The following is a 17,744-nucleotide window of genomic DNA, read 5'->3' as shown; positions in this document are numbered from 1 at the left end:
ATGCCGCCATCTTGGTTTTCCGATGCAGTTAGTCTTTATCAGAGATCTTCTAGGGCTCGTGGTGCTCAGTGTGCAATTATACTCGGCTGAGATTGTGGTAGCGAGTGCTAAGGACTCACGGCCAGATCATAAGGAGAACGACAAAGTGGGGCCTGCACGACTTGTGTGGACTCCCTTACGCTTTCTCTCTCCCTGGAGGGTCACAGAGCACAACGAAAATACCAGCCGTGTGTGATGCTTCTGCCCAGGGAAGCCCATTAGAATGTCAGCTCCCAAGGTTCTCACGGGGCCATCACATAGGCACCCTCTGCCTAGCATGTACCACAATTTTAGACTCCAAGAAGGAATGCAGTGCTCAGCATAAACCACGTGTTTGCACGATCCCAGCTCAGTGATCCACCCTCATCGATTAGGGAATGATGGGCGCACTCTGGCTGCCAAGCTTGCAGATTCCAGCCAGTGGCCGACCTTGTAAGCAAGCCCTTTCGAAGAGAGCTGTCGCAGGCCTGCCATGCTAATTCCTGTACGGAGTCTACTTCATCGGCCCTTGGCCCAGAAATTTTTAGAGCAAAATTATTATCAGTAGGACCCCCAGGGCAGGTGCAGTATTGGCCTCAGCTATGCCTTCCAGGGTGTTGGATTTAGTAATTTAAAACAAATCCCATTAATCATAAGAGTCTGTCTTAGAAAGCTAAGTGACTTCCTCAAGTTTCTGCATGAACCTTTTTGCCTGGCCCAAGGGTACAGCACCCTCTGGTCACTAAGCTGAAGCTGACCCGAAAGTCTTCCCGGGCTGAGGCAGCACCAGGGCACCACACACACAAGCCCAGAGGGTGCATGTGAAACCCTGGAAGCAAGAAGATTCTAATTGTTAGGGTACCCCAGGCAGGGCATTCATTGATCGGGCAAGAGAGGTTAACAGCATCCCAGAGCCGTTCTTGCTCTGAGCCTCTGGCCCAGGGCTGCCAGATCAGCCCAGATGGTTCAGTTCAGAGAGAATGCTAAGGAAGTCAGTTCCAAACAGCTGGCTTTTCCATGATACCAGTTCATTTACTTCATGAGCATGGACAACTCCTGGAAGTGTCCTGGGCCCAGCCACCTCCTGTCATCCCCTAGTCCAGCGGTTCTCAACCTGTGGGTCGCGACCCCTTTGGCGGTCGAATGACCCTCTCACAGGGGTTGCCTAAGACCATCCTGCATATCAGATATTTACATGACGATTCATAACAGTAGCAACATTACAGTTATGAAGTAGCAACGAAATAATTTTATGGTTGGGTCACAACATGAGGAACTGTATTTAAAGGGCCAGAAGGTTGAGCCGATGTCAGGTGTGGCCAGGGGTAGGCTCACAGTTTGAATTCAAAGCAGCCGAGCAACTTGAAAACCCAACACTGGGCATTCCTCTCTCTGTTGGGCTGTCTTTTCTGGGCGTGTGTGTGGTGGGAACGAAGAGGAAGCTTCCAGGAGTAGTTCTGAACGACAGACAGATGTCTCTCCCCACACTCTGGTGAGTTTGTGTCTCCTTCTTTTGGTTACAAAATCAGTGTGGCTCACTCAGTAATCATAACTCTACATTTTTGCCCCAAAGATTCTCTCAATTGAGGTAAAATTCACAAGATATATAATTCACCATTTTAGCCATTTAAAAGTGTACAATTCAGGGGCTTTTAGTACATTCATGATGTGCAACCGTCTGCACTATCTAGTTCCAGAACATTTTCATTACTTCATAAAGCAGCTCTGTACCTGTCAGTAGTCACTCCCCATTCCTCCTCCTCCTCCCAAGCAGCCACTGATCCACTTCCTGTCTCTATGGATTTGCGTATTCTGGGCATTTCATATCAATGCCTATGATATGTAGCTTTCGTTCATTGAGCAAAATGTTTTCAAGGTTCATCCATGTTGTAGCATGGATCTATACCTCATTCCTCCCCCTTGTATTCCCTTGTATGGATCTATCTCGTTTAGGTTATCTATTTATCAGTTGCTGGACATTTGAATTATTTCCACTTTTTTGGCTCCTATGCTGCAAGTTTTTGTTTGAACACCTGTTTTCAATGTTTTGGGGTATATATGTAGAAGTTGGATTTCTAGATCATATGGTAATTCTGTGTTTGATTTTTTGAAGAACTGCCAAACTAACAGCCCAAATGCCCATCAGTAGGTGAGTGGATAAGAAAGCTGTGGTGCATTTACACCATGGAATACTATGCAGCAGTAGAAAAGAAGGGCCTCTTAGCCTTTGAGACAGCATGGAGGGACCTGAGGAGTGTTATGCTAAGTGAAATAAGCCAGTCAGAGAAAGACAAGTATCACATGATCTCACTCACATGTGGAATCTAATGAACAAAATAAACTGTTGAACAAAATAGATCCAGAGACATAGAAGCATGGAACAGACTGTTGAATATCAAAGGGAAAGTGGGGGAGGATGACTGGGTGGGAAGAGATCAACCAAAAAACTTGTATGCATATACGCATAACCCACGGACACAGGGTGGTGGAGGCCTGTGGTGGGGATTGGGGGTGGCCTCTAAGGGGTCAATGTGAGAGAAAGGGGGCATATGCAATACTTTCAACAATAAAGATAAAAACAAAACAAAAACTGCCAAACTGCTTTCCAAAGCAGCTGCACTGTTTTACATTTGCACCTGCAACGCATGAAGGTTCGAATTTCTCCACATCACGACCAACATTTATTTTCCATGTTTATGCCTCTAGTCATCGTAGTGGGTGTAAAGTGGTATCTCACTGTGGCTTTGATTTGCATTCCTAATGACTAACCATGTTGAGCATCTTTTCATGAAGTTATTAGTCATTTGTCTAATCTTCTTTGGAGAAATGTCTATTCGAGTTCTTTGCCCCTTTAAAAATTGGGTTATTTTTTCTTATTGTGTTTGTAAGAGTTTTTTATATATTCTGGATACTAGGCTCTCATCAGGTATATGATTTACAAATATTCTTATCGACTCTGTAGGATGTCTTTTCATTGTTTTGATAGTGTCCTTTAATGCACAAATATTTTTAACTTTGATGAATATCAGTTTATTTTTTCTTTTGTTGCTTGTGCTTTCTATGTTATATATAAAAATCAATCGCCAAATCCAAGGTCATGAAGATTTATTCCTATGTTTTCTTCTAAAAATTCTATAGTTTTGACTCTTACACTTAAGTCTTTGATTAATTTTGAATTTATTTTTTATATATGGTGTGAAGTAACGATCCAACTTCATTTTTTTTATATGTGGTTATTCAGCTGTGCCACACCATTTGTTGAAAACAAAACAAAACAAAACTGTTCTTTTCCCATTGATACCCTTGTTGAAAGTCAGTTGACTGTGGATATATGAGTTTATTTTGTTCTTTTAAAAGATTTTTTTTGGCAAGTTGGTACCCCTTGCAATTCCATATGAATTTTAAGATCAGCTTGTTCATTTCTACAAAAAAGGTAGTTGGAATTTCGATAGGGATTATAATGAATCTGTAGATCAGTTTGGAGAGTATTGCCACCTTAACAATATTAAGTCTTCCAAGCGATGAACATGGGTATCTTACCATTTATTTAGATCTTTAATCTCTTTCAGCAACATTTTGTAGTTGTCAGTGTATAAGTCTTTCACTTTCTTGGTTAAAGTTATTCCTAAATATTTTATTCAATTTGATACTGTTGTAAATGGAATTGTTTTCTTAATTTCATTTTTAGATTGCCATTGCTGATGAATAGAGATTGAAGTGATTGTCATATACTGATCTTGTATCCTGTAATATTCCTGAATTAATTTATTAGCTCTAACAATTTTTTCCTCCATTTGTGAATTCTTCAGAATTCCAATTATTTAAAAATTCTCATTCAAGGTTTTCACCCAGAAGGGTTGGATGCAGTAAGGAACAAAAGCATTTTCACAAAAAACATTTTTATACAACTAGAAAGACACAGTATCTCCAGAATTTGGTCAGGATGAAATCCCAAATTTTCAGAATCAATTTATACACCCCCACCCCCTTTGTCCTGATCATTTATCCCGTGAGCAGCCGGAAAAGATCAGCCCTCTGAGGACAGCTGCAGTTAGCAGTCATGTGTTCCCTAAGGTGCGTGCACCGGGAGAAGGCGAGGGGCCCAGAGTCAGGCTAGCAGACCACATTGCAAAACTGCAACTAGTCCTGAAACCAAGATGGCGGCATAGGTAAACACCAGAGATTGCTGCCTCGCACAACCACTTCAAAAATACAACTAAAAGACGGAACGGACATCATCCAGAACCACAGGAAGGCTGGCTGAGTGGAAATTCTACAACTAGAAGGAAAGAGAAAAGCATACCAAGACTCAGAGGAGGCGCAGTGCGGAGGTGAAATACTGAGGTGCAGAGGTGCGTGCGGAGGGGGCTGGTGGCTGAGGGCGCGGTTGTCGTTTTCAATCGGGAGGGAGTCTCAGGCTCTGAGCTCCAGATCTGGGCGAGTCTCTAGGGACCCAGACTCATACAGGAGAAGCGGGACTGTCTGTCATCGCTCAGAACCCTAAGGCAGCTTTCTCTCCGAGGTACTTGCAGCGATTAATGGGACACTGAGAAGCAGAGTCTCTGAGGGCAAGACTGAGAGCAGCCATAATTGCTAACCCTGCCCTGTTGACCCCGTGGGACCTGCCCCGCCCAAACCCTGCAGGGAGACTTTTGCTGGATAGCCTCAGGCAAAGGCTAGATTAGCACCTCCCTAGAGATCCAGGAGCCAGGAAGCCCAGAGGTCAGAGTGGGACCATCCAGTTTGCAGCTCCGTGGAACCATAAAAGACACACTCAGGGGGCAGACTCAGTGAGCACCAAAGCCCCATCGAAGCAAGTCTAGCCCCAGAGGGATGTCTCCAGCACAGAAGTTCTCCCACTGCAGACACAGCTGATTCTCACAGCCAATTGGCCTGGTGGTCAATTCCTCCCAGTGATAACTACAACAATCAAGGCTTAATTACAACAAGACTGTGCACAAAGCCCACAAGGGGGTGCACCAAGAGTGTCTACCTCAGGTAATTGGGACACTTAGCACAGAAAGGCACTCTATCGACACAGTGAAGCATAAAAAATGCCGAGACAAAGAAACAGGACACAGATGACAGAATTGGAGGAAAGCAAACTGCTAGATATAGAGTTCAAAACCACACTTTTAAGGTCTTTAAAGAACTGTCTAGAAGCTACCAATAAATGTAGTGAGATCTTCAAGAAGACTGGTGAGACTGCCGATAAATGTAGTGAGATCTTCAAGAAGATTGGTGAAACCCTCAATGTTGTGATAAAGAACTAACTAGAAATTAAGCATACAGTGACTGAAATAAAGAATATTACACAGACTCCCAACAGCAGACCAGAGGGTCGCAAGAATCAAGTCAAAGATTTGAAATATGAATAAACAAAAAACACCCAACTGGAAAAGCAAAATGAAAAAAGAATCCAAAAATACAAAGATAGTGTAAGGAGCCTCTGGGACAGCCTCAAGCGTACCAACATTCGAATTATAGGGGTGCCAGAAGAAGAGAGAGAGCAAGATATTGAAAACCTATTTGAAGAAATAATGACAGAAAACTTCCCCTACCTGGTCAAAAAAATAGACTTCCAAGTCCAGGAAGCGCAGAGAACCCCAAACAAAAGGAATCCAAAGAGGACCACACCAAAACACATCATAATTAAAATGCCAAGAGCAAAAGACAAAGAGAGAATCCTAAAAGCAGCAAAAGAAAGAAAATCAGTTACCTACAAGGGAGTACCCATATGACTGTCAGCTGATTTCTCAACAGAAACTTTGCAGGCCAGAAGGGAGTGGCAAGAAATATTCAAAGTGATGAATACCAAGAACCTACAACCAAGACTACTTTATCCAGCAAAGCTATCATTCAGAAGTGAAGGCCAGATAAAGAGCTTCACAGATAAGAAAAAGCTAAAGGAGTTCATCACCACCAAACCAGTATTATATGAAATGCTGAAAGGTATCCTTTAAGAAGAGGAAGAAGAAGAAAAAGGTAAAGATACAAATTATGAACAACAAATACACATCTATCAACAAGTGAATCTAAAAATCAAGTGAATAAATAATCTGATGAACAGTATGAACTGGTGATTGTAATAGAATCAGGGACATAGAATGGGAATGGACTGACTATTCTCTGGGGGGGGGGAAGGGATGTGGGGGTTGAGGGAAGAGATTGGACAATAATCGTGCACCTATGGATTAGGACAGTGGGTGGGGAGTGAGGGCGGTGGGTGGGGTGGGAACTGGGTGGAGGGGAGTTATGGTGGGAAAAAAGAGTAACTAATGTAATAATCTGAACAATAAAGATTTAATTAAAAAAGAAAAAAACAAAAAAACACACAAAAAACCAAAAACAAAACTGCAACTAGTTGGGAAAGTGGAACACAAGTCAACAGCAGTGAGACATCCCATCCTCACCCCTGGGGTCCAGAGTCCAGTCTGTTAGGAGTGTCCAGAGGGTCACAGTCCCTGTGACGTGGCCTCCCCTAACTTGCAGCTCTTGGCAGGAATCACAAATTGGAAACACATCAGAAGTTAGTATCTCCATCAGAAAGAGAGAGCCAAGCAGGGGCTTGATTTCAGACAGCTCCATCAGAGGAGAAGCATTTTCCTTGGGCATTTTTATGTGACCCAGATGGTCCTGCCAACATCCATGATGTTTTCACAGTTTAGGGGCATCCTAAATCTGCCGCGGTCCCTGAGTCGAAGTCCTGTTCATTTAGCATATGCCTGCTTTCAATTGAGCACAGGGTATGCTGAGAATGAAACGGCTCAGAGCAGAGAGTATCAGGTTTCAGCTTAGAGTCAGGTCCAGGCATTTAGGATCTGTGAATTCAGGAATTCAGAAAAGCCAGAGACATTTCTGCAGCAGCAAGCCCAGACACCGCAGGGCCATAACACTGTGTTCCAAGTCCAAATGATAAGACTGTGTTCCAAGTCCAAATGGACATAATAAGGACATAAGCCCTTATTACTATATCAGTCTTAGAGCCCAAACTGGCCCACTTAAAAATATACACTTCTTCAAGAGACTGAGAATACAAGCCACAGACTGGGTGGAAATATTTGTAAAAGATATCCTATATAATAAAAGGGTAATATGCAAATTGACCAAACAGCAGAACGACTGGTTGATATGGTGTACACTGACCACCAGGGGGCAGACGCTCAACACAGGAGCTGCCTCCTGGTGGTCAGTGCACTCCTACAGGGGGAGCGTGGCTCAGCCAGAAGCCCAGAAGCCGGGCTCACGGCTGGCGAGCGCAGCAGCGGACTGACGGCTTGGCCTAAGCTGTCAGTTGGACATCCCCTGAGGGCTCCCAGGACACAGGCAGGGCTGAGGGACCCCCTTGAGTGCATGAATCGAATCTCGTGCACCGGGCCTCTAGTATCTGATAAAGGACTATTATCCAAAGAACTCTTAAAATTCAACAATAAGAAAATGAACAATCTGATTAAAGAGGGGGAGCCTAAAGAGGGTGGCCACTGCACTCTTTGTCTTGAGGCATTATATACCCTGGAGATCCTTTCCCTTAATCTAGGACCCCTCACCTAGGGTTTCCCTGGGGCTGGTCAGGGAGGCACCCTCTCCTGCCCACTCAGAATGAAAGCAGTGTTCCGGGAGGCTATGCATGCAGACAGCCGTCTAAGCACAGGGAACCCTCCTCATCAGTTGGGATGTGGGAGGAGACTTCAAGAGTTGAAGTTCCCACATGCCTGCCAAGAGCCAACCTGGAAACTTGCCTTTCTCAGGAGAGGCTGGCTACACTCACCCTTTCCTGCACGGGCAGTTATTGAATCCACGTGGTTATCATGACTTCGTTGGCTGTATCGTAGTTCTGTAGCAAATGTCCTCATATGTAGAAATACACATTAAAGAATTTTGCTGTGATGTTAATGGCACATCAAGCTGGAGATAATCTAAATGTTACGGGGAACGAAGCTCTTTGTGCCATATCTATACCCCTACTTGGTAGGTTTGAGATTGTTTCAAAATACAAAATTTTGAAATAATATGAAAGAGAATCAATGGGGGTGTGGATTAAGGACTGGCCCCAACTTGATTACTGTTGCTGAGTAATCGATACATGGAAGTTACAATACTCTTCTTCATAACAAAATAAAACAGACGAAAACCCTGTCAGCTAACACGCTTCCTGAACGTGCTTGTTTCTAGAAGGGGAGGATGTTTTATTTATCTGTCATGTGGTATTTCTTTTTGTGTTTGTACCACCGATTTATTAAAGGAAAATGTCTGGGTTGCTGTAAAATTGTACTTTTGTATTTCTATACACACATACATAGGAAATGAGACACAGATCAGCAGAACCAGTAAATACAAAAATCACACCACGCAGAGATCACCAATGCAGTCATTTTGTAACATCTTAGTTCACATTCTTATTCTTCTGAACATATATGTACATATATGCAGAAGGTGACCCAGGATATGTATATGTGTGTGTGTGTGTGTGTATGTATATATATATATCTCAGTATAATTTAATTTTGACATTTCTATATACACACACATGTATATATACAATAACATGCCAAAAAATATACTGCTTTTTTTTCCAGGGTTTCCACCTTTCCCTTCTTATAAATGTTAGTCTACATTCCTCATCTCCAAATTTCCCCAGTTGACCCCAAAATGCCCTCTATGCTGAATTGTGCAAACCAGGATCTACTGTAGGACCACATCCCACATCTGGTCATGACTTAGGTATGTTTCAACCTGTCACAATCCCCTTTTGATGAAACCGGCAAAACTCGCCACCTCTGGGTGTGTCTGGCTGCTGCTTGGCTGGCGTTGGCCTGTTCGCCCTCCCCTCTCCCGTGTACTGCAGGGTGGGGCTGAGGGCAGGCCCGTCCCATGAGGCAGTTCAGGGAGGAATATATCGAAAGCAGTAGGAGACTTCATTGGCATCACATCAGGACACCTAGAACATCTCACTGACCCACCAGCAGCGAGGCTAGCCATGTCCCCTGGACCGGGGAGAGGACAGCCTGACCCGGCCATTGCACGGTGCAATGATTAGGAAGTTACAAGTGTTGTGTCACTGTGACACTGTACCCCTGTCCACCATCTGCCTAATGCTTTTAACCATGAACGACAATCTTGGTCTGAATCGATAATTTCCTTATGGCTTGGGAAATACTGTTCTAACTCTTCCATTGTTCCTACTGTAAAACACCTTCTACTGGTGGTTTCTTTAGAATTTCCCCTCTTCAATGGGGCAGCTTGTTACTCTGAACCAACTAGTAACCAAGACAGTAATGCTGTTTCTACTAAAAAGATCTGAGTTGCCTGGCCAGTGTGGCTCAGTGGTTGAGCATCAACCTATGAACCAGGAAGTCATGGTTCGATTCCCTGTCAGAGCATGAAGCTGGGTTGCAGGCTCAATCCCCAGTAGGGGAGCATGCAGGAGGCAGCCAATCAATGGTTCTCTCTCATCACTGATGCTTTTGTCTCTCCCTCTCCCTTCCTCTCTGAAATCAGTGAAAATATATTTAAAAAAAGATGAGGCACTTTTGGCAAAATAATAAAATTACATATGGTTGGCAGATAGATGTTGCTGATATATTATTCTCTCAGGGTTGAAAAAATGTCAAAATAAAATAATTTTATACACTGCACAGTGCAGGGGTCCTTGAGGATCAGAGCTGAGTTTAGGGAACTACCTCATTTTTCAGAGAAATTGGAGTGGGCAGAGCCATACATTTTTTGAGGTAGTTCGCTTTAATTTGGGAGACCCAGTTCCAAAAGGTTAAGTTCTCAAAAGGTTAAGTTCACCACTTAGCCATAGGAGGGGATTCTTGTTCCGAGATGAGCAAAGGGCTTCCCTGAAGGGACCAATGAAGTCCTTGAAATAGGAGGTGGGCCAAGGGGAGGGGCTGAACCAGAGGGCCTGGGCGGGGTGGCAAGGAGCCCTCTCAGGGACCAGGACCCCGCTGTGCTCTCCTGTGAGTCTCCCCTCAGTAGTACAACTACTGTAGCAGAGCATCAGCACTAGGTAGATCTGACGGAGGAACTTTTCCTTTTCCTTTTTTAATATATTTTTATTGATTTTAGAGAGGAAGGGAGGGAGGGAGAGAGAGAGAAAGAGAAAGAGAGAGAACACCAATGATAAGAGAGAATCATTGACCAACTGCCTTCTGCACGCCCTCACTGGGGATCGAGCCTGCAACCCAGGCATGTGCCCTCGACCAGAATCAAATCCAGGACCTCAGTCCACAGGCCGATGCTCTATCCACTGAGCCAAACCGGCTAGGGTGGTTTCTAGTAGTTTCCAGAACTTGAACACAGTGTATAGCAGGACCCTTGACTGGACCCTGGAGGTCTCAGGATGCCAGGGAGGTACAAGCCCAATGGTCTCAGCTCCTGGAGGCAGAGTTGGGTTGTTGTGCAAGGAGTGCCTTTGACTTGGAGAGAGGGATCACGCAATCACATGGGCTCCAGCCCACAAGTGGCCGAAGTGTCTGAGACATGGGTGACCTGTAGTAGAGGAAGAGCTCAGCACTGCTGTGCCAAGGCCTTGTCCTCAAAAGTTGAGTTTGGGTCCTTCTGGCTGATGGTGTTGTCTATAGACGCTGCAACAGCGCCTCCAGTTGCACAAGCTGTTCTAGAATCTTGGCACTCATCCAGTGGTGTCTCTAATCCCCAACCCCTTGAATTTGAGTGTGTCTGCTTGTGACCAAGAGTGTGGCAGGAGTCATGCTGAGTGACTTTCGCCAAGTGACTTCCAAGGCTAGGTCAGAAAAGACAAGCAGCTTCTGCAGGTGGCTCTGGACCCTCCTGGTGGAACCCTGAGCCACAGTAAGCAGCGTGAGTGCCCTGGGGCCAGGCCATGAGGAAGCCCTGACCAGCCCAAGCAGACATCCCACAGTGCAGCCCTGAGACCAAAGGCAGAGGGATACTTGGCCAGTTACCAACTGCTACACACACACACACACACACCCTGCCCTTCAGCTCCAGCCATTATCTGCATGCAACCACAAGAACAACTGGAACCAGAAGCACCCAGTAGAGCCCTCCTCATAGAAACCCCGAGAGGTAATAGAGTGACTGCTGTTGATGTTAAGCCACAGAGTTTTGGGGTGATTTCTTATGCAGCAGTAGAGAACCATGACAGGCCTACACCCTGTGAAAGACTCACCTGATGGCAGACATCGTAGTTCCACCACCAGATGGGATAAGGTATATCAGATAGTTCAGCCAGGATGGTCTGGGTGGCATCCAGAAGTTGGACAAGTGATTTGATATATACAGGTACTGTGGGGTCAAGCTGCCCACCTGTCGGCAGAGGGGGTCCTTGAAAGTTGGAGTTACCCCCTCCATCTCTTTGGGTATCTGCCTGCACCACCTGAATGGATTTGCCGTGTGTACAAATCCTAAATGTGATCCTCAGACTAGCACCATCAGTATCACCTGAGAGCCTTGTCCCACAGCATAACCAATAAATCAGAATCTGCATCAGCAGGCTCCCTAGATGCATGGACATTCATTCAGAAGCAATGACCTAGAGCAGTGGTCGGCAAACTCAATAGTCAACAGAGCCAAATATCAACAGTACAATGATTGAAATTTCTTTTGAGAGCCAAATTTTTTAAACTTAAACTATATAGGTAGGTACATTTTTATTAACTTAATTAGGGTATTCCTAAACTGGCCTTTGCTAAAAACGTCCTCAATCTGATTGAGGTACGTTTGCTGTGGTCGACCCCTTCCAACTCTCCCATCCACACTTGTCTTGTATACTTGTTTCAGGTAGAGTGTGGATGGGAGAGTTGGAAGGGGTCGACCTCAGCGAACGTACCTCAAAACAATGTACCTCCCCCTGCGCTGTGTATCCCGCGGCCCGCCTGCGCCACATCTCCCGTTGCCCAACCAACCGATACCCCCCACTTCTTCTAACGCCACTTCTTCAAAATAGACTCGCCCAGGCCGAAAACCGACTTCTGCGCATAGGCCACGAAGTTTCAATCGCACTGTATGTGCGTTCCTGCACGTGGTATTTTGTGGAAGAGCCACACTCAAGGGGCCAAAGAGCCGCATGTGGCTCTCGAACCGCGGTTTGCCGACCACTGACCTAGAGCAGTGCTTTTCAAGGTACCTCCTTCCACACTGTTAAGGAGACAATTTAAATTATTAATTCTATGTTTAAATGGTGGCAAAAGATGTCATTTTCAATTGTATAATGTTGATGTTTTAAACACAATTTTCAGTCATTTAAAAGGATCCAGAGGAATCTAAATGAATTGGTGATGAAAGACCCAGCAACATTAAAAAAGTGCAATGCCCATCCATGGTAAATGGATAAATTATGGTATGTTCACCTAATGGAATACTATATAGCAATGAAACTAAGCGCAGCTGCACACAATCATAGATGACTCTACAAACATGCTATTGAGTGAGAGAAGCCAGATACAGATATATGTGTACGTATGTATGCATAAAGTGTAAAAATGGACAAAAACTCATCTATAGTTGGGTGGGTAGTATTGGGAAAGGGGCATGAGGGGTGCTGGGGTGGGGTTTGCTGGCAACATTCTGCTCCTGACCTGGGGGCTGGTAATGTGAATGTGTTCACTTTATGACAATTGGGTTGGCACTTTGTTGTTGTTGTTATTAATCCCCACCCAAGGATATATATATATATTTTTTCATGTTATCAGTGTATTTACACTGCTCATTTTATTTTATTTTTTTATTTTTTAAATCTTTATTGTTCAGATTATTACATTTGTTCCTCTTTTTTCCCCCCATAACTCCCCTCCTTCCAGCTCCCACCCCACCCTCCACCCTCACTCCCCACCCACTGTGTTCATCCATAGGTGCATGATTTTTGTCCAGTCACTTCCCGCATCTCCCACACCCCTTTTCCCCCCAAGAATAGTCAGTCTATTCCCTTTCTATGTCCCTGATTCTATTATAATCACCAGTTCATCCTGTACATCAGGTTATTTATTCACTTGATTCTTAGATTCATTTGTTGATAGATGCATATTTGTTGTTCATAATTTGTATCTTTACCTTTTTCTTCTTCTTCCTCTTCTTAAAGGATACCCTTCAGCATTTCATATAATACTGGTTTGGCGGTGATGAACTCCTTTAGCTTTTCCTTATCTGTGAAGCTCTTTATCTGACCTTCAATTCTGAATGATAGCTTTGCTGGATAAAGTAATCTTGGTTGTAGGTTCTTGGTATTCAGCACTTTGAATATTTCTTGCCATTCCCTTCTGGCCTGCAAAGTTTCTGTTGAGAAATCAGCTGACAGTCGTATGGGTATTCCCTTGTAGGTAATTGAGCCTCTTTCTCTTGCTGCTTTTAAGATTTTCTCTTTGTCTTTTGCTCTTGGCATTTTAATTATGATGTGTCTTGGTGTGGTCCTCTTTGGACTCCTTTTGTTTGGGGTTCTCTGCGCTTCTTGAACCTGTAAGTCCATTTCTTTCTCCAGATGGGGGAAGTTTTCTGCCATTATTTCTTGAAATAGGTTTTCAATATCTTGCTGTCTCTCATCTTCTGGCACTCCAATAATTCTGATATTAGTCCGCTTAAAGCTGTCCCAGAGGCTCCTTACACTATCTTCACACTTTCGGATTCTTTTTTCATTTTGCTTTTCCAATTGGGTGTTTTTTGTCGAATCTTTGGTTTGATTCTTGTGCTCCTCTGGTCTGCTATTGGGTATAATATTCTTTATTTCAGTCCGTGTATGCTTACTTTCTAATTTCTTTATCGTAGCATCGAGGGTCTCATTAGTTTTCGTGAGGCTCTGCTCAAGTTTATTGCAAGCCCTCAAGATTGCGATTCTTAGCTCCATATCCTCCATTTCTGTCATGTTTTTTTGTCTCCGCATCTTTTATGCTTTCTTGGTGCACCCCCTTGTGGTCTCTGTGCGCAGTCTTGTTCTAGCCAAGCCTTAATTGTTGTAGTTAACACTAGAGGGATTTGACCACCAGGCAGACTGGCTTTAGGAATCAGCTGTTTGGAAAACGTCTGTCTTCTGGGGAGGCGCTAGTCCAGCCCTTGCCTGAGGCGATCGGCAAATGGCTGTGTGCAGAGCTTGGGCGGGGCAGGATCCACAGGGCGGGGGGAGGGAGCAGTTATGGCCGCTCTCAGTCCGTCCCCAGGGGCTCTGCCTCTCTGTCCTGGCAACCCGGCAACCGCTGCAAAACTCAGAGGGGCCGTAGCCAGACATTCCCGCTTCTCCCGTTTGAGTCTGGGTCCCTAGAGACTCGCCCGGATCTGTAGCCCAGAGTCTGAGATTCACTCCTGATTGAAAACGACAACCGCGCCCTCAGCCACCAGCCCGCTTTGCGCACGCACCACCTCACCACCGCACCACCGTACCTTTAAATTTTCCACACTGCGCCTCCTCTGTGCGTCGGAATGCTGTTGTTTTTGCTTCTAGTTGAAGAGTCTCTCCTCAGCCAGCCTTCCTGTGGTTCTGGTTGATGTCCGTTCCGACTTTTAGTTGTATTTTTGAAGTGGTTGTTTACGGCGGCAGTCTCCGGTGTTTACCTATGCCGCCATCTTCGATTCCTCTATCCACTGCTCATCCAAGGATATTTTTTTAAATTATTTTTGTTGATTTCAGAGAGGAAGGGAGAGGGAAAAATAGAAATATCAATGATGAGAGAGAATCATTGATCGGCTGCTTCTTGCACGCTCCCCACTGGGGATTGAGCCCCCAAACCTGGGCATGTGCCTTGATGGGGAATTAAACTGTGACCTCCTGGTTCATAGGCTGATGTTCAACCACTGAGCCACACTGACTAGGCCCAGGGATATTTTTTTCCCTTGATTTTTTTTTAGAGAGAATTGAAGGGAGGGAGTGGGGGAGAAGAGAGAGAGAGAGAAACATCGATTTGAGAGACACACGTCAATTGATTGCCTCCTACACATGCCTCAACAGAGGCTGGGGATCTAACCTGCAACCCAAGTACATTCCCTTAACCAGGGATTGAACATGTGACCCTTCAGTGCAGGCTGACGTTCTATCCACTGAGCAACACCAGCCAAGGTTGCATTGGCACTTTTGATGTTAGAAGTTAAAACTTAAAAACTTAAGAGTAATGGGGTGTAAAAATACATGAATAACTGCCTTCTTTTAGAGAGATTTCACATCACTCTACTTCTTAGAATTAGATGTCCATTCTCCTATAGAATTTTGTCCTAATGTAACATTAATAGATTTTTATGTTCAGAAGACTTATCAATTACCCTTTCATACTGCTGAGCCAACCACAAAAACAAATATAAATAGAAATTTAAAACTTGTCCTGTGACCATAAAGCTCTAAGTATTAATATTATTTTCTTTTGGGTCCAATTATTATCCCCTAGTGGTTCCCAAACTTTGCTGTAAAATGGAATCTTCTTGGAATGTTTAAAGGATAATGTGTGGAAAAGAATTTAGCCAGAGCCCAAGGTCTGGCTTTTGCCTTCAGAATCTGGGAAATAATCTGTGGGCCTTGGAATTTCTCTGCCTGATAGGAATATATTTTTTGTTTACTTGGGGACCTTAGGTCTACTGGATAATCTACCAATGTGATTTGGTTGGGCTGGTCACCCAGAGAGACCAACAGTGTGACTTGGAGTGAAGGTTCTACATCATACAGGATCATTGGACCTGGAGGCTAAGATTAACTGTGTGATGAATCCCTAATGAAAACTCTGAACACAGAAGCACAGGGGACTTCCCTGGTTGGCAATATTCCACATGTATTGTGAATCAGATCATAGTTTTCTTTTTTTAAAATATGTTTTTATTGATTTCAGAGGGAGAGGAGGGGAGAAGGCCAGGGAGATAGAAGTGTCAATTAGAGAGAAACATTGATCAGCTGCCTCCTGCATGCCCCCTACAGGGGATCATGTCCGTAACCCAGGCATGTACCCCCACCAGAAATTGAACTGGTGAACCCCTTTATTAAAAATTTTTAAAAATTCATTTTAGAAAGGAAGGGAGAGGTAGAGAGAGATAGAAACATCAATGATGAAAGAGAATCATTAATTGGCTGCCTCCTGCATGCTCCCTACTGGGGATGGAGCCCACAACCTGGGCATGTGCCCTGACCAGGAATCTAACAGTGATTTCCTGGTTCATGGGTCAACGCTCAACCTCTGACCCACATCAGCTGGGCAGATAATAGTTTTCAATGAGTTCTGTGAGTCCTTCTAGTGAATCACTGAATTGAGGGTGGTTTTGGGAATCCCTCAAACTTATAGTGCTAGAAGTAAGGAGGTTCTTGGGGATTGTGCTCTCTAACCCTGTAGGTGGCTCTAAACTTCTCACAGATGGGGGAAGGGAAGTTATGGTATCTTGAAAAGTACATTTGGTGGGTCCAGGTTGCCAGTGTCGCAAGAGGGCACTGAACTCATTCCCTCCCATGAGCAAACTCAAATATAGAGAAAATTACTCCCGTGAGCCAACTGAGGGCTGAATGGACAGCTTCTGAACAGCAGAGAACAAGACAAAATAGAGAAGCCACGGGAGCTCTCAGGGAGCTTCAGTACTCTCTGGGCCGGAAGAGCTTGTGAGCACTGTTGTTTATGTCCCCCTCTATTTCAACAGGACAAGTGAGAGCCCTACCAGGGTGCATTGATCTATCTGCAAGATCACCCCAGGACATTCCCAGCTACCTTACCAAAAGCCTTTTGCTTCCAAACAAAGGAAATAAGCAGTATTAACAGGGCAGTACTACATACACCTGACCTCTACACCTGGAGCCCCCAGCTGGGTGGACTATTGCCCTGGATGTCTTAGGCACCTGTTCAGCTCCTACCAGCCAGTCAAAACCACATGGTACAAAGCCTACACAGTGGCTGTTTCTATATAAGGCCCCTTTTTCAAGACTGAAAGAGATATCTATTTGTCTAATTAATATAAACAAACATAGAAAGTCAAACAAACTCTAGCCAGTTTGGCTCAGTGGATAGAGCATCAGCTTGCAGACCAAAGGGTCCCAGGTTTGATTCCGGTGAAGGGAATGTTGGTTATAGGCTCCTCCCTGGGTCTCGGTCTTGGTTCTGGCTCATGCAGGAGGCAACCAATCAATGTGTTTCTTTCACATCGATGTTTCTCTCTGTTTTTCCCTCTATCTTCTACTCTCACTAAAAATCAATGGAAAAATATTCTTGGGTGAGGATTAACAACAATAACAAAAAATTTAAACAAAATGAAAAGACAGAAGAATATTTTTCAAATAAAGAAGCAAGAAAAGTCTCCATAAAAAATCCATAAGGAAATAGAGATAAGTAATTTTCCAGATAAAGAATTCAAAGAAAGTCATAAGTCTCCTCACCAAACTTAAAAGTGGAATAGAGGAACTTAAAACTTTGACAAAAAGTTAGATTGTATAATCTAATTTTGCACATCAAAATTTCATAATGCAATAAGTGAAATGAAAAATACATTAGAAGGAATCAACTGCAGATGAGTTAATACAGAAGAACAGATCAGCAACCTGGAAGATAAGACTATGGAAATCAACCAACTAATCAGAACAGCAAAAAAAAACACAAAAACAAAAAAACAAAAAAAAACCAACTTAAAAAAGAGGATAGTTTCAGGGACCTCTGGAAAAAATGCACAAACATTCATATAATAGAAATCCAAGAAGGAGGGGGAAAAACGGTACAGAAACTTTATTTGAAGAAATCATGTCTAAAATTTTTCCTAATGTGGGAAAGAAGACAGACATTGAGATCTAGGAAGAACAGAAC

This window comes from Myotis yumanensis, unplaced genomic scaffold (assembly GCF_028538775.1).
Source record: "Myotis yumanensis isolate MYYU_CA2020_CCGP unplaced genomic scaffold, mMyoYum1.0.hap1 SCAF_18, whole genome shotgun sequence".
NCBI lineage: Eukaryota > Metazoa > Chordata > Mammalia > Chiroptera > Vespertilionidae > Myotis > Myotis yumanensis.
The sequence above is the reverse complement of the archived record's forward strand: the minus strand, read 5'-3'. Positions refer to the sequence as shown.